The following is a 24,973-nucleotide window of genomic DNA, read 5'->3' on the forward strand; positions in this document are numbered from 1 at the left end:
CAATGACCTTAGTTTGACTATGGAGAAATACATCTTTGCTTGAAAACTCCTCAGGGTATAAAAATTGAAAAGGACTGAAAACAGCTATTCTGTTGCAGTGTTTACGCTCTTGGTTTAGTGCAGGGTCTCCTATTGTGAGCAAGTAACTGCCCCAGTCCTGCCTGCTGACAAATAGAGTTTACACGTAGAGTAAAAGAAATGTAAGGATACGATTGGGTATTTTACTTTTTAGACTCTGTTTTGAGTGTCTGTCCCTAAAACTAATAAAATCTAGGTTTCTTAGGACTCTGAAGAAGATTAATGCAGATTGACAGATGTCTTGGTTTGATTGGAGATGAACTTCTATTCTTAAACCATTAATACTAAATAGTTCTAAATTTTCTGCGCATCAGCTGTGTTGCAAGGGTATTGACTGCAATACCTGAAGCAGAAGGGAAGAAAACTCTGCTGATAGTTGTGGGAGACTTCACTTCAGTTGTAGAGAAATGTAAGAAGTATTTTAAATCTGAAACTTTTATCCTATGACTGTGGTGGAGGGAAAAGAAAAATGCTTGTGCCTTAAGGAGCACATATGAAATCCTAATCAGCAGGAGCATTCTTGGTGCTTAGCTACCTGGTTAATCTAAGCAACTTGCCTACAGTAATAAAGTTAAGCGTTTCTTGCTGTGAGTTTTCAAATTATTTTGAAGATAGAGTTGCTTGGATTCTGACTGGGCTGAATCCATGGCAGAAGAATAGGGACTATGAGAGGAGAAAAATCTGTAGATTTTCCTGTGAAGGTTTCCACTGAGGTGAGGTGAAGTGCTGCCAGAGCACACTTACGGTGATGTATGTGTTAGACTTGTGTCTTTTATGTCATGTCCTTCCTAGGAGCCAGGAAGATGCTGCTGCTGACTGTTAATCAGGATCAGAGTGATAACTTCTTGCAGAAGCACTTTGGTTTAGGTATTGGCTCAAGAAAGCATCTTTCTTGACAGTTTTCTAGGTATATTGTTTCAAATCTCATTTTTTCTAGGAAAATTAATAGAAGAGTTGTGATTTAAAAATAAAATAAAACTAGCAAAATTGCTGCGCTCCCTCTAGAGATCAGGTTGCCTTGGACATTTGTAGTTTGGTTATATGTCTGTATAGAACAGAGACAGATTTGGGGATTCTCTCTAGCAGTGGATGAGGTGAGGACATCCCTGCAGATTCTGGATGATTGGAGAAAAGCTGCTTGCAAGTTGGGAATATTTTTACAAGATCCATTGTTATAAAATCTATTTTGGCATGTTTTATTTGAAGACTGTAATTTTAAAATTGTTGAAATGTCTAAGCCTTAAGTTAAGCACTTAAGCTAGTATTTCTCTGTAAGCACGTGAAATAGCCCCATTAAAGTGCATAGAGCTAATCTTATGCTGAAGTGTTTTGCTGAATCGAGTCCCTAGAGAATCTGATACGTGCAAAGAAAACTATATCTAAATATATGAGCATTGTTGCCAGGTTTGGTGGAAATATTTTTGCTTTCTATATGTACTTCTTAGTATATGTTTCCCTTGAATGTAGTTTGAATATAATTCTGCTGTTCAGCAACCCAGATACAAGAAGCATGCCATAAATATCTTTCCCTTCCCGTCCCTTCCCTTCCCGTCCCTTCCCTTTCGTCCCTTCCCTTTCGTCCCTTCCCTTTCGTCCCTTCCCCCTTCCCCCTTCTTCCCTTCCCCTCCCCCATTGTGGCGTTTGCTAAACGTATCATGCTAGATGATGTTATTATTTTATTAAGAATTTATAAAATGCTGGACAATAATAAGATACTTTTCTTTTCAACAGCCTAAGGGCTGGATTGTACACTGTTCCTTACTGTTACATAAGCATGGAGAAGGTGCAAGACATCACCTGCCCTCCTATTCCAATCCAGTATAATACTAGTCATTGTGCTCAGGAAACTCTATTATCACTCTGCAAATGGGATTAAGCCACTGTTGTCAGTAAGAGTTATTAATAATTTTTTTGGGAAGAATCAGCCAACAGAAATGGATCTCAGATTTTTGTTTTTGGTGATGGGGGTGTATATGCTCTCAAGAAAATGCATGGGATGTATCCTGAGGGAGGTGAGTGTGTGAGGAACTCGAAGTTACTCAGGGGTCTCCCAACTGTAATAGAGTAGTTGATAGGCATAGCTAGTGCACAGCACAGTTACTACTCTTTCTGTCCTATAGGAAAAACTGTATGGTTCCAGTGCATGACCCTTCTGTTCCCTGTGGAGATGAGAAAGCAATAGCTGAGGCTGTGTATCACTGTGGGGTCAGCCGCAGCTCTCTGCTGTAATAGGTGAGTAGCTGGGGTCATGCAGAGCATTACCTGCTAACATTTCCAAAGAAGGATTTGCAAGTGGGCTCCCAGGAGTGTCTCAGCACTCGCTGTTGGGGCAGCGATCAATAACCGAGGCTCCCGGTTTGGTCTCTTTTTTGCCTTTTGGATTGTAGGTGGCCTGAATTGTATGGCAGAGCAGCTTTCTCATAAGTGGCTGTAGGTGTAGATCAAGGTGACAATGTTAATTTTAGGCATTTTGGTAAATATCCCAAGTGAGGCTGGGAAGAGTCCAGACCACTGGGTCATTTCAGGAATTCTTACTGATGTGATCAACCATTTATTGCTCTAACTTGGCTAGTAGATTTACAGCTCAAATTTGGCTTAAATACTTGTGTACCCTTTGTTTATCTGTATGACTGTGCTGTTTCAGTTTGTTCTGGGCAAGTTGTGTTGGACCACGATCAAATGAAAAGATGTCAGAAAGTGTAATGTTCTAGAAGTGTAACTATGATAGAGTACTTGTGGAATGGTACGTAAATCTAAGTAATTGATTTTATTTTGTTGCAATTTTAGAACCATTAGTGGACTTGTCAGACTTTTCAACCTTATTATCTCCCAGAATATTGGACAGAGTTTTCATAAGATGCTATTTTTCTTTTTTTTTTTTTGGTTAAAAAAAAAAATCATTGGTCATCTTCATATACTACATGAATCATGGAATCTAGAGATAGGAAAGACCTATTAGTTATGTAGTCCATTGCCTTGCTCCTGCAAAATGGTTCTCTACCATAAACTTTTCCAATGCTTTATGCACTTTAGTTTTAAATATCTCTGCAAATAACAGGATTTTGACTGCTGCCCTAGGGAAGCTATAGAACACCTTTTTCAAAACTATTTCATAGTATTTAGCATACATATATAGGTAGGTAGATGGATATAGATATATTTTAAAGGACGGCAATTTGTTATCTGATCTTCTCTGGGCTAGGTAGAGTGAAAAAAATTTAAAGTATTTTCCAGTCCAATATATACCCAAGTGCCTTAGCAAATGTTGAGATTTGGGTTTGCAATTATGTTTTCATATATATTTTGTTGCAGTAAGGGCCCCCCCGTGAAGAGTGAGAGAGGATATATTATTGAAACAAACTCTTTCAAATATAGCCTGCCTAAAAAAACCCCCCAAAAAACCCAACAAAACAAACCCCCTTCTATTACCATGACTTCTTATCACAGCCATTTAACGTACTGCTAATTGCAAGGACAGGTAAACAAGAGTAAGCAAAATGAGATTTGTAAGTTATATCTCTTTATTTTAAATTCATGACTACATGCCTTTGCTACTGTCCTTAATAATTCTTGCTGCCAAGCACTGCAGATCTTTATAGGCATTCCTTCTGCACTAACAATGTTATTGTTGAAACAAATTGCACAGGTCTTGTTCTTTTAATCTCGCTAAAAGATTAAAGATCAAGTAAAGAAGAACATTATAGAGGCACAAAAAGCTAACATTCACTTTCATTTTGTTTCACCCTTTAATGAAACAGTTACTGTTCCTGCTAGAAGATGCAAGAGAAATAATTTCTACTGTTTTAAAATACTGTAACACATCTATTTGCCCATAAATACAATGATTTGTCACCTCTTTGGGACAACTTACATGATAAGAATGACTTGCTGTGTAAGAGTGTACAGTGAGAGAATGATTAATAGAAATCCCAGAACTGAAAACAGGTCAGTTTAAGCAAATAAACTGGAGGGAAGGGATGTCATCCAGAGGGACCTTGACAGGCTTGAGAGGTGGGCCTGTGCAAATCTCATGAAGTTCAAAAAGGCCAAGTGCAAGGTCCTGCACATGGGTTGGGGCAATCCCAAGCACAAATACAGGCTGGGTGATGAGTGGATTGAGAGCAGCCCTGCGGAGAAGGACTTGGGGGTAGTAGTGGTTGAAAAACTGAACATGATGAGGGGTAATGGTTTTAAACTGAAAAAGGGTAGATTTAGTTTAGATACAAGGAGGAAGCTCTTCACTGTGAGGATGGTGAGACCCTGGAACAGGTTTCCCAGAGAAGCTGTGGCTGCCCCCTACCTGGCAGTGTTCAAGGCCAGGTTGGACGGGGCTTTGAGCAACCTGGTCTAGTGGAAGGTGTCCCTGCCCATGGCAGGGGGTTGGAACTGGATGGTCTTTAAGGTCCCTTCCAACCAAAATCATTCTATGATATGATATGATTCTATGATAAATAAACCTAAAAATACAGCTTGCTAAGCAGTTTATATGAACCTAAAGGTAGTATTCTTTCTAATTTAGAAATTATATATATATCTTTAATATTTAAAGGTTTTTAATAAAACTTTTATTGATTTTCTGAATAGCTAGAATCCCAATAGATAAAGGTCTTCCAATATTTCTAGTCTTGGTAATAGAATCACTCATGGTTACAGTTTGGCAGGCTTAAGTTCCTTAATGAATTGCATCTTAATGAAATAACATGATTGCCTATGTAGATCAGTTGTAGATCAGCTGTAGATCAGTTCATGACCAAAAAAGGAATTTGAAACTCCTAATGGCTTTTATCCCTTAATTACACACAGCAAGTTCCTGTTGTTTTCCCTCTATGATGATAAAGGCCTTAAGAAACAGACTTGCTCCCCTCCCTTCCCTAAAATATTGATCGGACTTATGCCCATGCTAAAACGCTTTAAGTACTTAATGACTTTTAAAATAGTTGGATTGGACATTTGTCTACATTCTTTTCTAAGGACTTTAGTTTTATATGGAGGATTCCTGTGGGAATATTTTGCTTAAAGAAAGTGAAAACATGAAGTGAAGTAAAAATGAATCTGAGGAGGCTTTTACTACTTTTGCTTGTTGAAGTTGCTGAGCAAAATAAGCAAATGAGTCAGCTTGTTGTCCAGGAAGCTAAAAAGAGAAATCTTAAAAATTTGTGTGGCTTTCCTGAGAAGAACCTCTTGGACTGGGATCAATTTCTTGTGAGAAATCTTCCCACCAAAGCTTCAGATGACTGAGGGAACATCATGTATTTCACTGGTTAGGAATTTACTGGATAACCAGCACTGGTGGGTGCCAAAACCACTCTGAGAAAATGTGATTAGATGCTAAAAACATTACTAAATTTTCATTAATCAGGCTTTATGTCCAAATGGCAATTTCTAGAAAGTAAAATCCTATTTCCTTTAAAAATCTGTTTTTGTCTCTTTCCTGCTCTTATCCTGAGTGTTTTTTATTTTTTAAAGCTGATGAATATCTAGAGTCATCTCTCATCATACATCTACAGTGCAATCTAGCAGTGCAGCTATAGGTCTTCATGACACACCTGAGCTGGCTTTAGAACACCTACCTTGGGTACCAAGCATAGCGTAGCCAGACAGGGGCCTGGAGTTCCATTTAGGCTGTTTGGTGTGTTTAGAGTCATCCCACTTTGGACTTTTGTCAGTCACCAAAGATGTTAGTTTAAGTCAGCTTGGATATGTACACCCAAACTACGTTGCCTAGTGGCAAACCTGCATATTCTTTATTCCACTCAGTTGCATAGAAAGGTCAATATGTTCAGACTCCTGTGGGGGGAATAAAGAGATTCACAGCATCTAAGTGGTCTGTGGTGGCTTCAGACAGAAAAAATTACAATACAGGCGTTACATCACTGCCTTGAGAGTTTATAATATTTGATTTCTCTCCCTAACAGATGCATAAATGACCAATCCAGAGCAATGGATTTGGACAAATCAACCTTAACAGAGGATCTTATGACAGCCTAGAGTGTTTAGCCCAGTCCCCAAGTCAGCTGTTAGAATAAAAGCAATCAGGCAAACCAATGCCAATTTCTTGTATCACTCATGCCTTCCTTAGATTACTTATCTGAGATTTATTTTTACAAGTTTCCATTTTTAGAGCATATTTTTATTACAGTTGACAGAAAAAGATATTTTTTCAAGCAGAATGTAACAATATTAGTGTGCTGCTCTTTGTTCAATACTATATTTTATTGTTTTTTCTTAGTAGTAGGAACAGTAATAATATTTAACACTTTTATAGTACCCCATGTATTGAAAAGAGCTTTGTTGCCAACAACTCGATATCTTCTGTAGGCTAGCTAGATACTGTATCTCCATGTTAGAGATAAGCTGAGACAGAAGATCTTTAACAGCTAACCTTTGGAAAGTATCCATAATTGTTGGTCTTTGAATTCTTTGTTGTCCAACTCTAATTTCCAGAGGTTCCTGGCACACCTGCCTCTTATGTTACCTTCAACAGGGGAATGAATCAATTATTACTCTGAAAATAGGAACTGAGGAGGATAATTAACAGGGTGTCTGCGTTTGAGTAAGATGGCATTTCCTCATATGTGCGTTCTCTCCTTCACTCTCCAGCTGTTTCATACCATACCCAGCATATGCTCCACCCATTTTGCAGCCACAGTCCCACTGTTGCAGAGCTCAGCAGGCAAACCTCAGTCTCTAGAGACTCTAGAGTCTCTAGCCACTCTATTTTTTCTTCCCACTTTTTGTCTATCAGTCATCTTTATATTCCTTCTTGTTATCTGCTGATTTATCCATGCATTCTCTCTAACTGTAGTCCCTTCCTACCATTCTTCTATTCTTAGATTCCTGTGCTTGCTTGCAAATGGCTGAAGAATCTTAATGGTATAAGTGCAATGAATTTACCCGTCCAAAAGAATGTTAAAATTAAGAGCAGTGTTCCATCATATATATGTTACACCCCCTACTTTCTACCACCATCTTTTGTATGCAGGAGTTCACATTTGGTTCTGCTTTTCTTCCCTCCTACACTTACATTTCCTCCACACATCTGTTTCCCTTTCTCCAATCAATGGTAAGATTTAGCTGCTTAAATAAAACCACAGTAAAAATCTACTGGTGTGTTTGTGGGTGTGTAGATGTAACATTCAGAATGAAAATGCCATCAATTTTATCCATTTATGATAAAATTTTTAAAAGAACCTGTCATAAGAGCATTTCTAGTCCAGAAAAAGAGCAGAAGGCAGCATGAAAGACTGTCATGTGGAATGTTGTGGTACCTGCACTTGTATTATTTCACAGTGGAAGGCTGATCAGTTTGGTGTGTGATATTTAATATGCATTGAAAGACACTTGTATTTTTAGGATTTCTCCACATGCTGCTTATATATCAATTTATTACATAGGATAGCATATGAGGGTTGTTATCACTGAGATTTAATCAAAACTGGGTAGAAAATAAAATTGGATAATCCTCTTTTTCATTTGGGGGGATTTTTTTTAAAAATAGTTCATCTCTTCCAATGTTGGTTTAAGCAAAAAAATTCTGACTTGAAATGGGCTTTCGAACAAAGGTCTAATTTAAATATAGATAGAAAAGGGCAACATTTTTTCTTTACTGCATTTTAGTGCATTCCAGCAAAGTCTGCCAGTGCGTGTTAATAATTATTTACAGAAAAATCCAGACAAATTTCTGTACCTCTCCCCTCAAATATTTTGCAGTGCATCTTGAGAGTATAGTGTTCCAACTGCAGTTTCACGGTTAAAGTTGTAAAGCATTTCTTTATTAAAAGCTTTTAATGTTGACTTTCATAGAGGAGAACTTTTCTCTTTTAAATTTTGGAGTGTGATGTGTAGTCAAAAGAAGGTACTTGGAAACGACTCAAGTTTAACTGCACAAGCTGTTTTTTAAGAGGATGGAAACTGAAAAGAAATTGTTTTCATTTTTACAGCAAAAGATTTTGCTTTTTGAAAAGCCTTAAAAATGTCTTGTCTGGAGACTTAATACTCTTGACTAGCATAAGAAAGCATCAGGGTTATTAAGTAGGTACGACTTTCCCTATATGACTGTGTTCAATGCACTGGAGCTACTACAAATACTTGAACATCAGTTTAAAAAAACCCCACGTTTTTGCTAAATCTTGCAAGATTTAACAGCTGTTTTTACACATTTAGCCAGAACTGTGCCCCTGGGAAGCAAGGGAAGAGGAAAAGGCAGAGAGGCTTGCCTATTTTCAGACATCATACTTGGGTCTGTAAACCTGCAGAGATGAGATCTCTGAGCCCATTTAACAGTTCACTACTGCTGAAAGGAGGATTTCAGGTTCTGTTCTTCCCTGCTTCCTCTTCTGCCTTCCTTTACTTCTGCCCCATGGTCCAATCTCCTTTTTACAGGCACTGTTACTTGTTCAACCACTCACGAGCTGATTCAGCTCATTAAGTCAGCAGAAAGCAGGGTGGGTTTTTTTTGCTGAACCAGGCAGGCTTTTGCAATTTTATTTGTTATATTTGTTATGGAAGAGTCTGTACAAACACATAACAAAAAGACAATCACAGTCCTGAAAAACATATGGTATTTTAGAAATCAGAAGGATTGAGATATGTGCTTAAGCCATTACTAGTTCAGAGCCCATAAAAAACCAATTAATTTATCTTTTCCAGTGGAAAATAAAATCAGGATATTCTGATGGGCAACAGCATACCAGAATCTCAGAACCATGCTCTCTGAAGTTCTGCAATCTCTGTCACCCCAGAATAATTGAGAAGCAGGGTTGCTTTTTCATTTAAAGATCTGCTTGGATGTTATTTCATAAACACTGGAGAAGTCAAAGTTAAATGGGCTTCCTCTTCAGTTTTAAAGCTGACACACTTTCCTCTCCTTAACCTCTCCTTTTCTAGGCCCTTCTATTTTCCAGAAAGTTCAGAGACAGATTGCATTCTCTACCTGGTTCATAAAGACAACACCCCCTCCCCACCCCCCACCCCCCTTTCTTGGGTGCTCTGAAATAGGCAAGTTATTTTTCCTTTCTATTGAAAATGATGATGTAATGGGTAAAACATCAGGAATTACTAATCAAAATTCTGAAGTCTTCATTCCCTAATGGAAAAAGATAAAGGTGCTAAGCTAAGCTCTACTACAACTTTTAAGTTTTTCTGCTCCTTTAACAACTCTGGCAGCAGAAATGTTGTTTTAGACCACAATTAGTAACAATAATGAAGTGGCTTTGGTTTTTGGTACAAAGTTTCTTTTAAGTGAGAAGAAAGCACCCTATCAATCTTGATTTTTCTGAAACATGGTTGTTACTGAGTCAACACGTTGTACTTTATTTCTGCAGCTATACTAAGACATCAGTAGAATATGATCTGAAAATAGTAAGCCTACCAAAAGGCCTAAATTAGACACAACATCCTTGTAGGTGCATGTGTTCAATAGTAGGGTATTTTAAGACCTGCATTTTAATCTAAACATGTGTTTGCTCTTAGCAACAGAGGTCAGGCCTTCACAGGTTATCCTGTGCACAAGGAAAATCTTTGAGTTTGCCTCTTCTGAGGCATAATATGGATGCTTTTACCCTTAGCTACTGACAGTGATGAAGACAAAAGCATTTGAACCAATGGTTCAGCCTTTTTTTTTCACCTCTAATTATAGAGATACTCTCTGAACAACAATAACTACAACCCATCTACAGTGATGTTGCTCATTACTGCACATGTCATGAGAGGGACTCAAGGAACTATCTGTAAGGAAAACCTATTTATAGTGCCTGGTATTAAAATTTAAATGCATATTCTTATGTTACACCTCTTAAGGAAAAGGAACCCTTGTATGAGGGAATGAACTCTTATGCACCCCCCAAATCTGTAATAACATTTGTTCTATAGACAGTAAAAATACAGAAGGAACTCTAGATGCGCAACAGAAGGATGACAATGGTGAATTAGCTGAATTTACAGCAAGCTAACCAGTGCATCATTTGACTCAAATATCAATAATATTATAGAGCCATGTAGTTCCTTCTGCTCTGGAAATAGGATATTGAACATCCATAAAGCAGAAAGGTCAGTAATACCATTTGTCCCATTGGCTTTCTAATATCATACAAGAAATAGATTGGGTAGAAGTTGTCAACCATGGATTACATAGATTACAGAAATGTTAAAAAAAAAAGAGAGTTTTGAGTTTTGTTTTGTTCTTTTTGCCTCCAGTTGAACTTGGAATGAAAAAAGAGAAAAGAAAGCTGATTTCTGAACATGTCAGTAGTTTACAGATCTTTAATTATAAATCTTAACCTTGGCCTAAATGCCTTCCAAAATGGTTGGAGTTTCCTAAAATCTAAAATCATGGTATAAGACTAGCTAAACAACAATTACAGAACGAGCAGTTTTCAATGTTAGAAGTATGGAGGGAGCCTCACTTGGGTGTTGTCACAAGAAGACTTATTTGAAAGCCTGTTACTAAATCTTGTCCTTCAGTATGCAGATCCAGAGTCATTGTGGTTACTTACTGTTGCCTTTGCAGATGAACAAGCTGTGTTGCAATAGTTTTTAGAAATGTTTTGTTGCCATTAATTTAGCAGTCACTTTTCTTTTTTTTTTTGGATTTCCTCATTTCAGAACTTGAGACTTATCTACATGGAGCAATTCATGAAAATTAATGTGAGTCAACTAAAGATGTGACTTAGAAATAGATCAGTTAAACGTCATTAAAACCCCCAAGGCCCTTCTTATCCAGAATTCAAGTGGTCCTAATTTAATTTAATTTACTTCTACAGCAAAGTTAGATCATTCAAATGTAATTCTAAAGGAGAACATCCACATTAGCGTTTAATGCAGTTTTACAGCTTCTCTTTAAAGTAACATTTTTAGTTAATTCACTTTCCTGATTGTCCCCATATAAATAAATCCCTAATCCCACAAGTGTTTTTAGTTCTGGCTAATCCTTGACACTTCTTAATAAGGGACTGCATAATCCAGATAGCGTCTATACCAATTGCAGAGCTGGAAAACATCCAATTTCCAGTCTCTGCTGCATCTGGTAAGACTTGGTCTCTGACTATTCAGCTTTACCAGCAAACTATAAGGGAGTTGTAAGACAGGCTAAACCTAAGGCAATAGGTTTTGGTTCCCCAAATCAATTAGCTGATACTAATACAATCAGACTCTCATCTATTAGCTTTTAAGCTGATCTGCAGGGGATATCTTTAGCATCTTCATCCAAACTTTCCCTGAGGGGTGAATCATTTTCATTTAAACGTCATGCATGAGAGGATGCTTGAAACTTGCTGTAATGCTGAGGTGTAATTATTGGACTGAGAGCTTGAGAAGTCTGTGTGGGGGGAGATTTAAATTCCATACTGGATTTCTTAATGTTGTCAGTATATGTTTCAGCAGGCAGCTCAGTACTTCAGGCATTTAGGTAATTTTAGGTGCTTTACGTAAATTATGTCATTATATATTTCTCCAAGAGGACTTAATGCTGCTAGGAAATTATACCATTTGAGCTATGGTGTTAAACCAAATCTAAACAGTTATGTTTCTGTTTTGTTTGCTTTGAAGTGGAGCTTTGAAGTAAAGACACAGAGATGAAGTACAGATACAGATAGTGATGATAGTGTGGGCGTGGCCCTTATGGTATGTAGAGATGTGCATTTCAGCCTTGTGACAAAACTGTATGATTGATCCTGCTATCCATGGGTCCTTGGTCATTTAGGTTCATGAGTCAAAAGTAATGAAGTGGGTTGACAGACACAGCGTTAATTTGTGTAAAATTGGCCACAGAAGCAGTGCTGTTAACCATGCTGGCCCTATGAGCTGCCTAACTCAGAACAGACTTTTGAGCTGAATTGCTTTCGGATTCTATCAACTATATTGATCAGATCTCAACTAACTACAGTGGGAGTGAGGAGATCTAGCTCACATGTAGAACCCCATGTTTAGATGACTTAATCTAGAGGTAAATCCCACCTTCATAGCTTTTTACTGAGCATTAAATGGGGTTTTTTTGATCTTTGGATCTGTGTACAAGCTATAATATGATGATACAGTAAATCCAACATTAGAGCTCTTAGTCTTGGAACTTACCTTGGCCACAGGACAAAACAACCCTACTCACATGGCTAGGTTAGACTTCTCTGAAAATTTTTGGCAGGCTAGCTTTGCTCTTGCTCACTTTATGCCAGATGGGTATGGATGATCTGTATTACTCCAATTTTAGGCGGTAGCAGGTGTTTCTGTATTGACATGCAGTTATTACAAAAGCATGAAGCCAGTATAAGCTCCAAGATGTGTCATCTAGCAAATTCAATAGAACTATGGTTATGTGCCCACAGTTAAGCCAAAAGAAAGGTTTGCTGCTATGTGACCTGGCAGTATGCAGACCTACAGCCTCATATCCTACTGAAATAGGAGTATAGGCATTTCCTCTTGTGGGGAAAAAAAAATAATCTTTTGAAAGGCTTCTGCTAATTACACTTCTATTTTAGATCTTAGTCAAAAGAAGACAATTTCAATGGCTAGGTACCTACTACCCTTGTTCTGAGTTTATAATAGTGCAATAGTATCATTATCACTTCTTTCTTCAACACCAAGTTTTCCAAAAAGGTTTCCTATCCAGGTATTTAAAAAGACTTAAACCTTAGTTTCTGAGCTCTGATAAATCATAGCCTGAGGTGGTCTGGTTGGAAAATGAGAAGCTACTGAATAAAGAAAATGCTGAAATTTCCCTCTCCATAGGGATTACCAGTTTCATTAGCCTCAGTGAAAACCACATTTCACTAAATTTAGAGCTGCAGCAGAGCTCAATACAGATAATGCATTTAATGTATGCTCTGGGCAGTGAAGTTGAAACTATTTTCAAGTAATTTTCTTCAGTGTTGGATGCAGCCATCCTGTAAGTTTCCTCATGACTTAGATTTTTTTCTTTCTCAGAACAGCAAGTGATACTCTTCCAAAGCAGCCAAAATTCTCCATGACAAAGGTGTATCATCATTTCATGTAGTGTCATGTTTTATCACCACTTGGTAATATAATGTCACAGTATGATAGCACATGCACTTCAAAGATATGTTTTTTCCCAGTTCTGTACTTGTATCAAACACTGTTGAATAATGTAGAGGCTTTTCTTTTTTTTTTTTTCCACATACATCTTAACTCTACCAAAGACAGTTTGAACTTGATGGGAAAACATCTGGGGGTTTTTGCATTCTCTTTGGGAAAATGAAGATGTAGATATTGTGTCTTTATATAAGACAACAGAAATGTGCAAACAAGACAGGAAGTGAAGATATGGGGTACAAAGCAAAATTCTATGGCAAATGTGGTTTGTCTTGTTCATAGTATGGTTAACTGCAGAACTATGGCACTGAATTATGCTGTATTACGGGCAGACACCAGACATTTATCTCACTTCTGATGACATGAAGTGTTCAGTTTTCTGCCCTGAAATCTTTGACAATTACCTCTGACAATGTACAAGGAAGCTCAATTACATAGTAAATATTAATTTTTCAATAGTTAAGATGATGTGACTTCATGTTCCATGACTATGGCTCTTGGTGACACAGTGATCAAACAATAGTAAAAGTAAACAAAAGTTTACTTGAATGTTTATGTGTGCTCTGGAAAGATTATCTTTAACAATATGTTTTAGACTTCTTCCAGATTAAATCTGCAGTTTGCCAAGACAAAAATACTTGTCTCTAAGTAGGTTTTTGGTTATACATTTTAATCAATTTGTCTATGTGGTAGTATGCCAATATTTAAGAATTTGGATATTTAAAAAAATTCTTTAATGCAGAGCACCTTGTGCTATTATAAAGAGAATGTTATATGTCCCATCAGTACTGGATAGCCACCTTCCTTACTCTTTATTTTAAATTAGAATAAGTGTTAATGATTGCACAGGGATAAGACACAGGAGAGTCTGTCGGACAGAGTTACATAGCTGGTGATAGAATTAATATGAAGTGATAGAATTAGTCTGGTGAAAAGACAACTGTTTTCAAGTTATGTGCTACATTCTATGTGGCTAGGTAGTAACTAAACACTTCAAGTCTCTTGCACACTGTTTCTCTGAAGGTCATATTTGTTACAGGGACTTTTACCAGAGACTTGTGTTTCTTAGCAGGGACTTATGTTCCTTGGGATTGATACAACAGGAAATTGCAGTCCTTCTCACATTACTAAACAGGTGGGAGCATTGCACAGAATAGAGATCTACTATAGGAAAGATGAACTGATCTACTGTATTTTGCTTTCTCTGTGGGGTGCAGTTGATTTTGCAAGGCTCAAGGGTGGCTTTCAGAATTAAAGATCTTAGAAATAAATGTTTTGGGCATTGTTGTTCATTTAAACAGTGGGATTATCTGGAAATTGCACTGCTGAAGTCCCTGAGTTTGTTCAGCTTTTTCCTTTTTTTTTTTTTTTTTGGTGTGAAGGAAATGGTAGTCAAGAAATTCAATTATACTAGAAGGGTTCCCATAAAACATATCACAAGAGCAGTATGGAAGTCTGTGGTCAAACTAGGAATCAGATGATACAGTTAACAGTTGTGTCTCAAACCCTGTCATTTATGCTTCACAGGAATTCTGGTCCAAATAACTGAGGCACTGATCCATATTTAAAATCTTGCCTAAATTCAGAGGGATGAATGTGAAGTGTGGAATCTGACTCTACAGATGGTGAAGAGCTGTCTAAGAGAGAGTAGGTCTTTTGGGGTGACAGATGCAATCACTGTTTCCCTGAGGTCTAAACACTGAGGAGTGCAGTGGCTCACTGCTGGGGATGATTTGGTTTTGTAAATTGATTAAAACTGTAGATTTAGTGGCTGAAACGGTGTTTTTCAGATAATTGCTGGAACTGTGCCAATGCAGTGTCTACTGCAAACTCCATATGGTAGATCATAGATTCTACCAGCGATGGATACAAAGCAGAGGTGTTGCTTAAAGGATTTTAGAAGAGGAACTCTGTATTCTGCTCCCGTGAATTGCACAGCAGAGTTTTTCTTCCATTCCTTGACCTCTGTAGAAGAATAATGACATAAGGGAAAGAAAAACACTTCTTAATATAGACAGGTGGACCTCAACTGTCTTCCACTAGCCGGGAGCTAAGTAGAGCCTTTTCTCATTTAGCAGTTGTGGGAAAAGCAAACCACAGACTGTAGTGTAGAGAATTATCTGTTGTCTACTAAATTTCCTAGTAGCTTCAGTTAGATGCTTCTTTATTTTGTCCCCTAGACAATGGTAAAATGATCGCACTCGTGCAACAGGTGCCACATTCCCCACTAGAACTAACTTTGTGGTGCAGTGCAGCATTGTCATATCTGTGGTCTACTTCACAAGGTGGTTGACAGTCTATACAAATGTTAATGAACCATCTTTACCTCTGGGTCTTGGCCTTCCCAACCACGTGAGCTTTCTGCATTCTGTTCTGTCATACTGTACTTCCTCCAAGGATTTCCTGACCCTTATTTTCCCCTCATCACTTCCAGTCAGCCTACTTACCTTTACCCCTTCCCTCTGTAACTGTGTTATGTAGCGTCCTCCAGGTGTGAACTTGCAAGGATGAGGACACAGGAGATGAATGTTCTTGGCAGCAACAGAAACGGCCTGGGCATGTTTTTTCCTCCTTTGGTGTTTCCTCAGAGGCAACCCCACTTTGATAATGCTTTGCTTTTGAATTACCTGGCTGAAAAGAACTATAAACCAGAACTTTTGCAAAGTGCTGTGAGATGGAAAACTTTGTATGAAGAGCCGAGTGTTATTAGTATAAGTAGAAATAGTTAACTACCTTTTTTCAAAAATAGCACTCATCATTCTTCTGTGTAATGCACTTGGTTGTGTCTCTCAGGAAAAAGAGGCAGTAAACTAATATCCTACCATCTTTCTTAGGAAGCCAGTTTAAGGAGTTCTTTTCAGTATCTCTCCACTGTGGAGTTGACTACAAATTAGTACATTTACTCCCTGAAATAGATGTATTTTCTATTATTATTATTCTGTCATATCAGAGCCTGTCTGTTACTTGCTGCGATACTGCTAATACTGTGGCACCTTCATTGCACTCCTCTCTGGAAGCACATACCTCTTGTTTACAGTGTTAAGATTAATATGGGAGAAAGCCTTTAACTTGGTGTTTTAGGATAACAGTGACCAGAATACTTTTGCTTCAAAGGCTTTTTCTTTTGCTAGCTTTGCAAGCATTCTTTATTCAATCCCACTTTTATTTATGAATAAAAAGCTTTAGTTTACAAAAATAAAGACACCTGAAGATGATAACTGTTGCAAGGGTATAGTGGCAACATAGAAGTATTGTTTCCAGAATGCAAACAAGAAATGGAAATGAAATTGATGAGGGTTTGCAAGTAAGATTACTCTCTCTTGAAATGTTATATTCTTTTCTTTGCCAATAATGCTGACTTTAGTTGATTCTGGAGTGAAGATGTGATTAAAGTGGGCAGGAGCCTCTTTCTGTGTACCTTCCCAACTCCAAAGAAGAGAACAGAAAGAAGGAGAAGAATGGGAGTCAGAGGAATACTTTCTACAAACCAGCTAATTCCAAGTAATCTCACTAGGTTAATGTGTGGAAGAAATCTTTTGGAGAGAGTGTAACCTTCTACAGTTTTTGTGTTGCTTTGTGTTTGGTTTTTTGTAGTGGTTGTGTGGGGGTTTTTTTTATTTTTTTGTTGTGTTTTTGGGTTTTTTAATTACAGCAAACTCAAATACCCTGAAACCTTGGGAATTATACAGACCTATATCACAAGACAGTCTCTGTTCCAAACAGATTTGAATGTAAGTCTTGAGTCTAATACCATCCTCATGATAAGGCCCTGGAACTCTGCAAAACAAATAAAATGAATAAAAGCAACAAGCTAAGGAAGGACAAATGTGTGGGGAACAGTCATCAAACTTGTAGAGTGATATCTGGCCATGTGACCTACTTGTTATATAAATAATTTAGCAGGTAGATACAAAGATATCACAACTGTTTAATAACCTCTGGCCATACCTACACATTGTGTGTGAGCTGTCTGGCCCCAGAATGCTTTCAAACCTTGAAATTTTATGTCTGTTATAAGCAGTTTTCCTTGAGCTGGTTCTTGAGCTCACACTTCCCATTTGGCCCCAGTGGGGCCCTTCTGGAAAAACCTTCAGCCATCTCATTTTGCTGACCTCCATGATATGGTAAGTCCCAGTATACTACAGTGCATCCATGTAGCAAGTAAGCATAACCTTGTGTACTTTCAAAAGTACATGGGGTTTCTCTACTAGGTGCACTAGTTGAGTTGCTGTAGAGCTTACCCTTGAATAGGCTTTTGCAGAAGAGTCCTGTGGAGAAGTGACAAATTCAGCCTGAGCCTGGGCTTTAGGCTATTTCTACACAGTTGCCTGTATACAGCTAGTAAACTCAGCTAACCACTTGTTTAGATGATACCAGTTAGTTGACAGCATATTATCAGCATGAAGCTGTAAGTGAAACAATAATTTTAAAGTTCATAGTTTCTTAAACCTTCTGACTCCTCACACCATATGGTTTTTTGGCATCCCATTTTATCTGTTCTGTTCAATAATGTCCTCTTCAATAATGTTATTGTTCTGTACTTTGCTTGTCCTGTTTGCTCTAGCTGTGCTCAATAATGCCCTTGCAATGACAGTTCATATTAATGTTAGAAACTGACTTCCAAAAACCTTATCTTTAAAAAACCATTATTTATTATAAATGACCCTGCCTCATTTATAATTTAGAAATCAATTTCCAATAGTATTTGAACATTCCAGAAGACAAAAAGAAGATCTATCCATAGAGCTGATGGAAGCCAATATCAATGTGAAAAAAATGACCTGTCCAATTGAATATGTATGGATGTTGACAATAATTACATGATATAGCCTGCTTAAATCTGGTCATACTACATCACTCTCATGACAAAAGAAAAACACTATGATCAGCATCAGAGATGATGGAGTTCTATTGCAAAACATTCATTTTTTAAATATAAATTTATGTGAACAGCACACATTTTAGGATTATACTAAACAAACAACCCTAAGTTCTCCATGAATTTTAATTTTTCCTTCAGTTATTCACAGGTTGAATGTTTGTTCATCCACCCAGTCAAAGTGACTAGGAAGGTATTTTTGCCTTGTCTTCCATTCACTGCCCAGTGAAGGGCTAAATGTAGTCAGTGTCTGGAACTGACTGTGCCTATTCAGTGTGGACCATCCCGTCACATAGTGTACCTGTGAAAAATGTGTATGTTCTGTACAGGGCTGCACCCAGTTCAGACAAGGTGTACTGCAAGCTATGGAGCTGCTGAAGATGATGCATCATAGATCATTCTTTAAGAAGATACAATTTGAACTATGTTCCATAGCTTTATGCTTCTTATTATGGTTCTAATTGGCTCTTGCTGTCTCAAAACCTAAATCTCTTAAATTTCCCTTTTACTATTTAGACAATTTGTCTGCCTGCTATTAGGTATCTATAATTGAAATAGTTGACATTTATATGCTTGCTGGGGATGCACAAGTGAAAGGAATCCAACATTTTAAAACCATTCAGCAGTGATAAAATCAGATAGATCCACAATAACTTATGATGTGTATAGATTTCACATTCCAGACTTCATGCTGGTGTTCTTTTATTGTCAAGTTTTTTGTACCTATATAGCTATCATTTTAGCAAACACCTCTTCAATTGTATAAGCTATTGGGCAGGAAAGCTAATATGGCAGAAAACATGGAAACATTTGCATCAATAAACATCTTTATTAAAATGTTTATCATTGGAGCTGAGAAGCTTTTCCATTTGTCTGTGGTTGAGAGTTGTAAAAAGTTTCTCACTCCTGAGAGAGAGAAATGTCACCAGGTCATTACTGCTCTTCATAGAAACACTGTGGGGAAATACTTGCTCTTAATATTTCTTGACTCAAGCTCTAGAAGTAGTTTTATAGAAATAGGTATTCTGGTCATGTATCTCCAGTAAATTAAAATCCCAGAAAAATGCTAGAAAATAGAAAATGCAAGTGTGCAGTGTGCAGTGCACACTTCAGTGTGTCCTTAGTTATAATTTTTTATGACCTGAGGTAATCTGAGTGAATTTCAGTCAGGGTATATGAAATGAGATGAATAAAGGTCTGTGCTTGGAAGCTGTTATTCATCAATCAATTAAGTCAGGAAATTTAAAAAAATTCTAATCTTCCTGCTTCAGCTATATTGAATTAAACTGTGACACCCAGGCAGTTAAATTTTCTTCTTGAAATATATACTTTGATACAGTATTTGAACATCCATCTGCTTTCTGAGGTGAGCAGATGTGGCCACTTCTACTGCAGTGTAGAGATACTGTGTCTCTTTTCCGGGAAAAATGCAATATGCCTCTACATATATATTAGTTTTTAAGTAAGACTGGACATATAAATGAACATTAGCTGGATTTTCTTAAAGGCAATATAGTCTTCATTTTGTAATTGGTGCCTTATCTTGTATTTATAGCTATTTAATTTTTAAATGTGAAATGAATCTTTCATTGCTGGTTTACACTAAAGAACACAATGTTTTAAGCACAAGGTCTGAACTGCCATTTCTTTCTCAAATTTGCCTGAATTATTACAGGATGTTTCTAGATTAACACAGGAGTTATTGACTAAAAAGCCTTCCACAGTAGATACCACATTTTAATGGTCATCCTTTAATGTCCTATCAAAATACTGTGATATGTTTTGCCATGTTTAGACTGCTTCAGTCAAAAACTATAGGGAGAGTTTAGAGTTTATTTTTAGTAGCTCATATGTTTTAGAACATCTCTGTATGCATTTAAATTTAGAAATAGTAATGTTTAAATATTTAAGCTAAAGTAATTTATCCTTGTCTTGGCAATATCGTCAATGTCTATGATCAAAGAGTAAATTTGAGTACGTTAAAGGTTTTTCTATCAGCATAATACACTGCTTTATTAGGCATAGACTTTGTGGACATTCTATATGGGTGACACAGTCCAAGTGAGATAAGGTGTACAAGACCAGTGATGGATTTAAGAAAAGCTCATCAATACTCAAAATTGGTAATTTTATCCGCATATGCCTGTATTATAACTGCAACATGAACACAAAGTTTTGAAAATTTGCTTTCCTAGTAAATACCTAAAGTTGCCAGAGCTAATACTTAAAATTCCCTTTTTTTTGAGAGGAATTCTGTTTAACATAGATTCAGTCTTGCTTAAGTGAGTACCTAAATATAAAGCCAAGCTGGAAAAGACAGATTTATTGGAATAACAGCTGCCACCACTACTGATAAGTGCTCAACATCTGACTTCTCTAGCTGCTGTTAAATCACGTACAATTCCTTAGGCTGGGAAAGCAAATAAAGATAATGGAGTACAGCAATCTTTGTGAAACCAGGGAGAAGAACATAGGTTGCAGAGAGATCTGAAAGACCACACATAAGCTAATCTGCATGCACTGGCTTTGGTGTTAATTGCAGTCTCAGCATCTGTGTAAATAGTTTGCTTATTAAAAAGCCAGTTTAGTGTTATAAACATGGAGTTGTCTTGTATTATTGTCCAGTACATGATGCAAGAACATGTCAGCAGCAGTAATTCTAGAGAAACGTACCTCCCCCTTCAACTATGATTGACTAGAAAATAAAGCTAGGAGTAAAGTAAACAGATGGCCTGGAGGGCTTTTAAAAATGTGATGGTGGTTTCCAGACAAAATAACCTACAAACAAGGAAGTGGTTAAAAAAGTAATTGAGTGTATGCACAAAGGAATAAAGATGAGAAAATGACAGTGAAGGGGTTTTTTACTATCGTTTTGGGAAAAGATGGGGGAGAAGCTAATAAGATGCTGTTGTGCCTGAAACACTGGGAAGACTGATAAAAGTACTTAATGAGTAATGTGACCCCACAGAAGGAGATCATGGACAAGAGGCTGTTCTGCTGTTTTTGTTATTTTCTACTTAAAGCCAAGCAGAAGAGGAAATAATTCTACCAAGAGCTGAGAACTCTTGTAGCCCCATGAAGCTCTGGAAACATTAAAGATTCCTTGTTAATGACAGATTTGTATGTGGCAGACAAGTTTCTCACAGGAAAGACTGTAAAGAGACATACATCCAGTGCAATAGCCTAGCTTCCAATAACCAAGTCTGTTGCACTATCCAGGGAAGCTGTCAAAGCAATAGTGGATACTAGGGGGAAAAACCCAAAACAATCTACTGGTTCAAATTACAGAAAACCAGGAAGTACGAGACATTGAGAGTGATACCGTCATCTAGAACAGACATCAGAAACCAGTATGAAAAGCAGAAAAAAAAAAAACCAAGCCCAGTCTGTGGGCAGGGATGAGGACTAGAAATACTTCTTATCCCAAAACAGAAACTACCATAGGAACAGTGAGACATAGTATGGGTAATAAAGAAAGCCTATAGAAGAGTTGTCTGCCATGTGTGAGTGATCCCAAACCTAGTATATATATATTAATGTCAAATAATGTTTGAAGCTATGTTATTAGACTGGCAACCAATTAAATTCCAGCTGCATTATAATACTGACTGCTAAGTGGTTAGATTTAACATGTGATTTAAGAAGTTAGATTTACCAAGTGATGAAAGGCAGTAAAACCTTTCTGCAGTCAGCGGAGTGAGTACGTACTGTCCATAAGACCCCCTCCTCCCCAAATGATATCTTATTTGTTAGAATTTCCAGTAGTCCAAGTGCAGGTGTACCTCCCACTGTTGAACAGCAATGAAGTCCTTGATGGAAAAGAGAAATGAAAACTGTCTAGCAGCATCCAAATAGGAGACTGATAATATATTTCAAGGAAAAGGACACCTACAGTGCAGGGTTATTTTACAGGTATATTCCCACGTTTATTATGTGAGACAATGAAATGTTTTAAACTCCCCATAGAAAGGAACTGACAAACATACCAATGAACTACCATACTGTGTACAGTAATTATTTACAGTGGACTACAGGGGTAATTAGCTCCACAAGAAATGAGGGATTCTTCAAGTAATATCAGAACCTGTACTGAAGTCACAGTGAAAATAAGTCATTAGCCTTATCCAGACACTGAGTATGTAAGATCTGCTTTAGGATAAAAATACCATTTTAGGTGAAATCAAGTACAAGTTTTGGTATAATAAGGCAATGCAACTACCTTTACTGTTATCATTGGGCTAGCACTGCTGGCCATGAGTAGCTTTAAGTATCACCCTGATATCTGTTGGAGGGACAACACAGCAATGCATAAGCAATCCAGCAGGTTCCTGGGATGTGTTGATGATAACTTCCTTCTCCAAGTGATAGAGGAGCCAACGAGGAGAGGTGCCATGCTGGACCTTGTTCTCACTGACAAGGAGGGGGTGGTGGAGAACGTGGAGCTCAAGGGCAGCCTTGGCTGAAGTGACCATGGAATGGTGGAGTTCAAGATCCTTAGGGCAGTGAGGAGGGCGCACAGCAAGCTCACTGCCCTGGAATTCAGGAGAGCAGACTTTGGCCTCTTCAGGGGTCTGCTTGGTAGAATAACATGGGATAAAGCCCTGGAGGGAAGAGGGGCCCAAGAAAGCTGGTTGATATTCAAGGATCACCACCTCTAATCTCAGGTGAGGTCAGGTAAGGAAACCAGGAGTGTGTGAACAAGGAGCTCCTGGACAAGCTCAAACACAAAAAGGAAGCCTACAGAGGGTGGAAGCAAGGACAGGTAGCCTGTGAGGAATATGGAGAAATTGTCCAAGCAGCCAGGGATGAGGTTAGGAAGGCCGAAGTCCTGACAGAAATAAATCTGGTTAGGAACATGAAGGGCAACAAAAAAAAGCTTCTATAGGTACATCAGTGGTAAAAGGAAGTCTATGGAAAATGTGGGCCCTCTCCAGAAGGAAAGGGGAGACTTGGTCACCCTGCTATGGAGAAGGCTGAGGTACTCAATGACTTTTTTGCCTCAGTCTTCAGCGGCAAGTGCTCCAGCCACACCACCCAAGACACAGAAGCAGAAGGCAGGGACTGGGAGAAAGAAAAACCACCTACTGTAGGAGAAGATCAGGTTTGAGATCATCCAAGGTGTATTGGTCGATGGAAAACTGACTATGAGCCAGCAATATGTGCTCGCAGCCCAGAAAGCCAACCGTATCCTGGGCTGCATCAAGAGAAGTGTGGCCAGCAGGTCGAGGGAGGGGATTCTCCCCCTCTACTCCACTCTCATGAGACCCCACCTGGAGTCCTGTGTCCAGCTCTGGGGCCTCCAATGTAAGAAGGACATGGACCTGCTTGAGCAGGCCCAGAGGAGGCCATGAAGATGATCAGGGGGCTGGAGCACCTCCCTTATGAGGACAGCCTGACAGAGTTGGGGTTTTTCAGCCTGGAGAAGAGAAGGCTTTGGGGAGACCTTGTAGTGGCCTTCCTGCACCTAAAGGGGGCCTACAGGAAAGATGGGGAGGGACTCTTTATCAGGGAGTGTAGGGATAGGACGAGGGGTGATGGTTTTAAACTGAAAGAGGGTAGATTTAGATTAGATATAAGGTGGTGAGACCCTGGAAGAGGTTTCCCAGAGAAGCTGTGGCTGCCCCCTGCCTGGCAGTGTTCAAGGCCAGGTTGGACAGGGCTTTGAGCAACCTGGTCTAGTGGAAGGTGTCCCTGCCCATGGTAGGGGGTTGGAACTGGATGATCTTTAAGGTCCCTTCCAACCCAAACCATTCTGTGATCAAGGAACAAGCAATGCAGGTCCATAATGTGAAGGTGCAACAATTTATAAGCAAGTACTGTGAAGAGTATATTAGTGAAAACATGGACAAGAAGCAGGTGAGGGGAACAGAACTCTGTAGACTTCTGTAGAATTAATGGTCAGGCCTTCAGGCACTATAAAGAATATGTAAGGCTGATGTATATGGGGGGAGCCAGTGATCTATAAGGATGAATAACTGTCTTCCTAAATACTGCATGCTCTTACAAGTAGCCTTTGAGACAGGTTTTAACACGTAGTGATGCAGCATGAAAAGAGTCATGGGTCTAAGAAGAGACATTTGAAGAATAAAAATACTATGACTGAAGTACTTGCCTAAAGTATTTGTCCTGCTGGAAACCAAGGATGCTGTGGTTGCTAAGGCAGCGGCTTGCAGAAGTTGTTAGAAAGCATCAAGAGACACAAAAAAATGGCCTTTTGAAAAAGAGTCACAGACCGAGCTTTTCACAAATAAACATTTTCACCAGCTCACCTCTAGGTACCAGCACTGTGAGCAGTCTCATCAGAAAAGCTGCTTTCTGAGTACACTCAGGTGACTGAGTATTGTGAAGACTTCAGAACTACAACACGGAGAAAGAGTCACTACTAGTAGGAGATACTCTACTGGCTTTCCTGAGCACTGTGCATGCATCTCTGTGAGATGGATTCCAGCAATGGACTACATGATTATATTTGCTTCTTTTCTTGAGATGTGTACGTGCTCTCTCTCTCAACACAACACCATACTGAAAGTGGGGATTAATGAGAGTAAAAATGTTTATACTCTGTCATTGACCAGATTGTGAGGAGTAAGTACCACATGAAGATATCTTCTATATAAGATGATGGATGAGCTGTATGATTGAGACAGTTTGTTTATAGAGGATTGAGTTATCATCTTAGGAGTTGATATGAAATGGACAACATCTCATATATGAAATTACAGACATCACTAAGACTGGTTAGAGAGCCTGTCTGCTTGGCAGATGTGTCTAATTGAGGGCATACATGTAACTGGATGATGAATTCAAAGACAGTGTGCAATACAAGCTTTACACATCCCAGTTCTGGCAGAAGGCGAGAACAGATTTTACTTCTGGTAACAATCACCTATAAGACATTACACACATTTCTGGGAAATGCCTGTCTGAAGGACACACAGGCAAGAGCTCTGACTAGGGAGCCCAATGCGTGTTTTG

This window comes from Strix uralensis, chromosome 1 (assembly GCF_047716275.1).
Source record: "Strix uralensis isolate ZFMK-TIS-50842 chromosome 1, bStrUra1, whole genome shotgun sequence".
NCBI lineage: Eukaryota > Metazoa > Chordata > Aves > Strigiformes > Strigidae > Strix > Strix uralensis.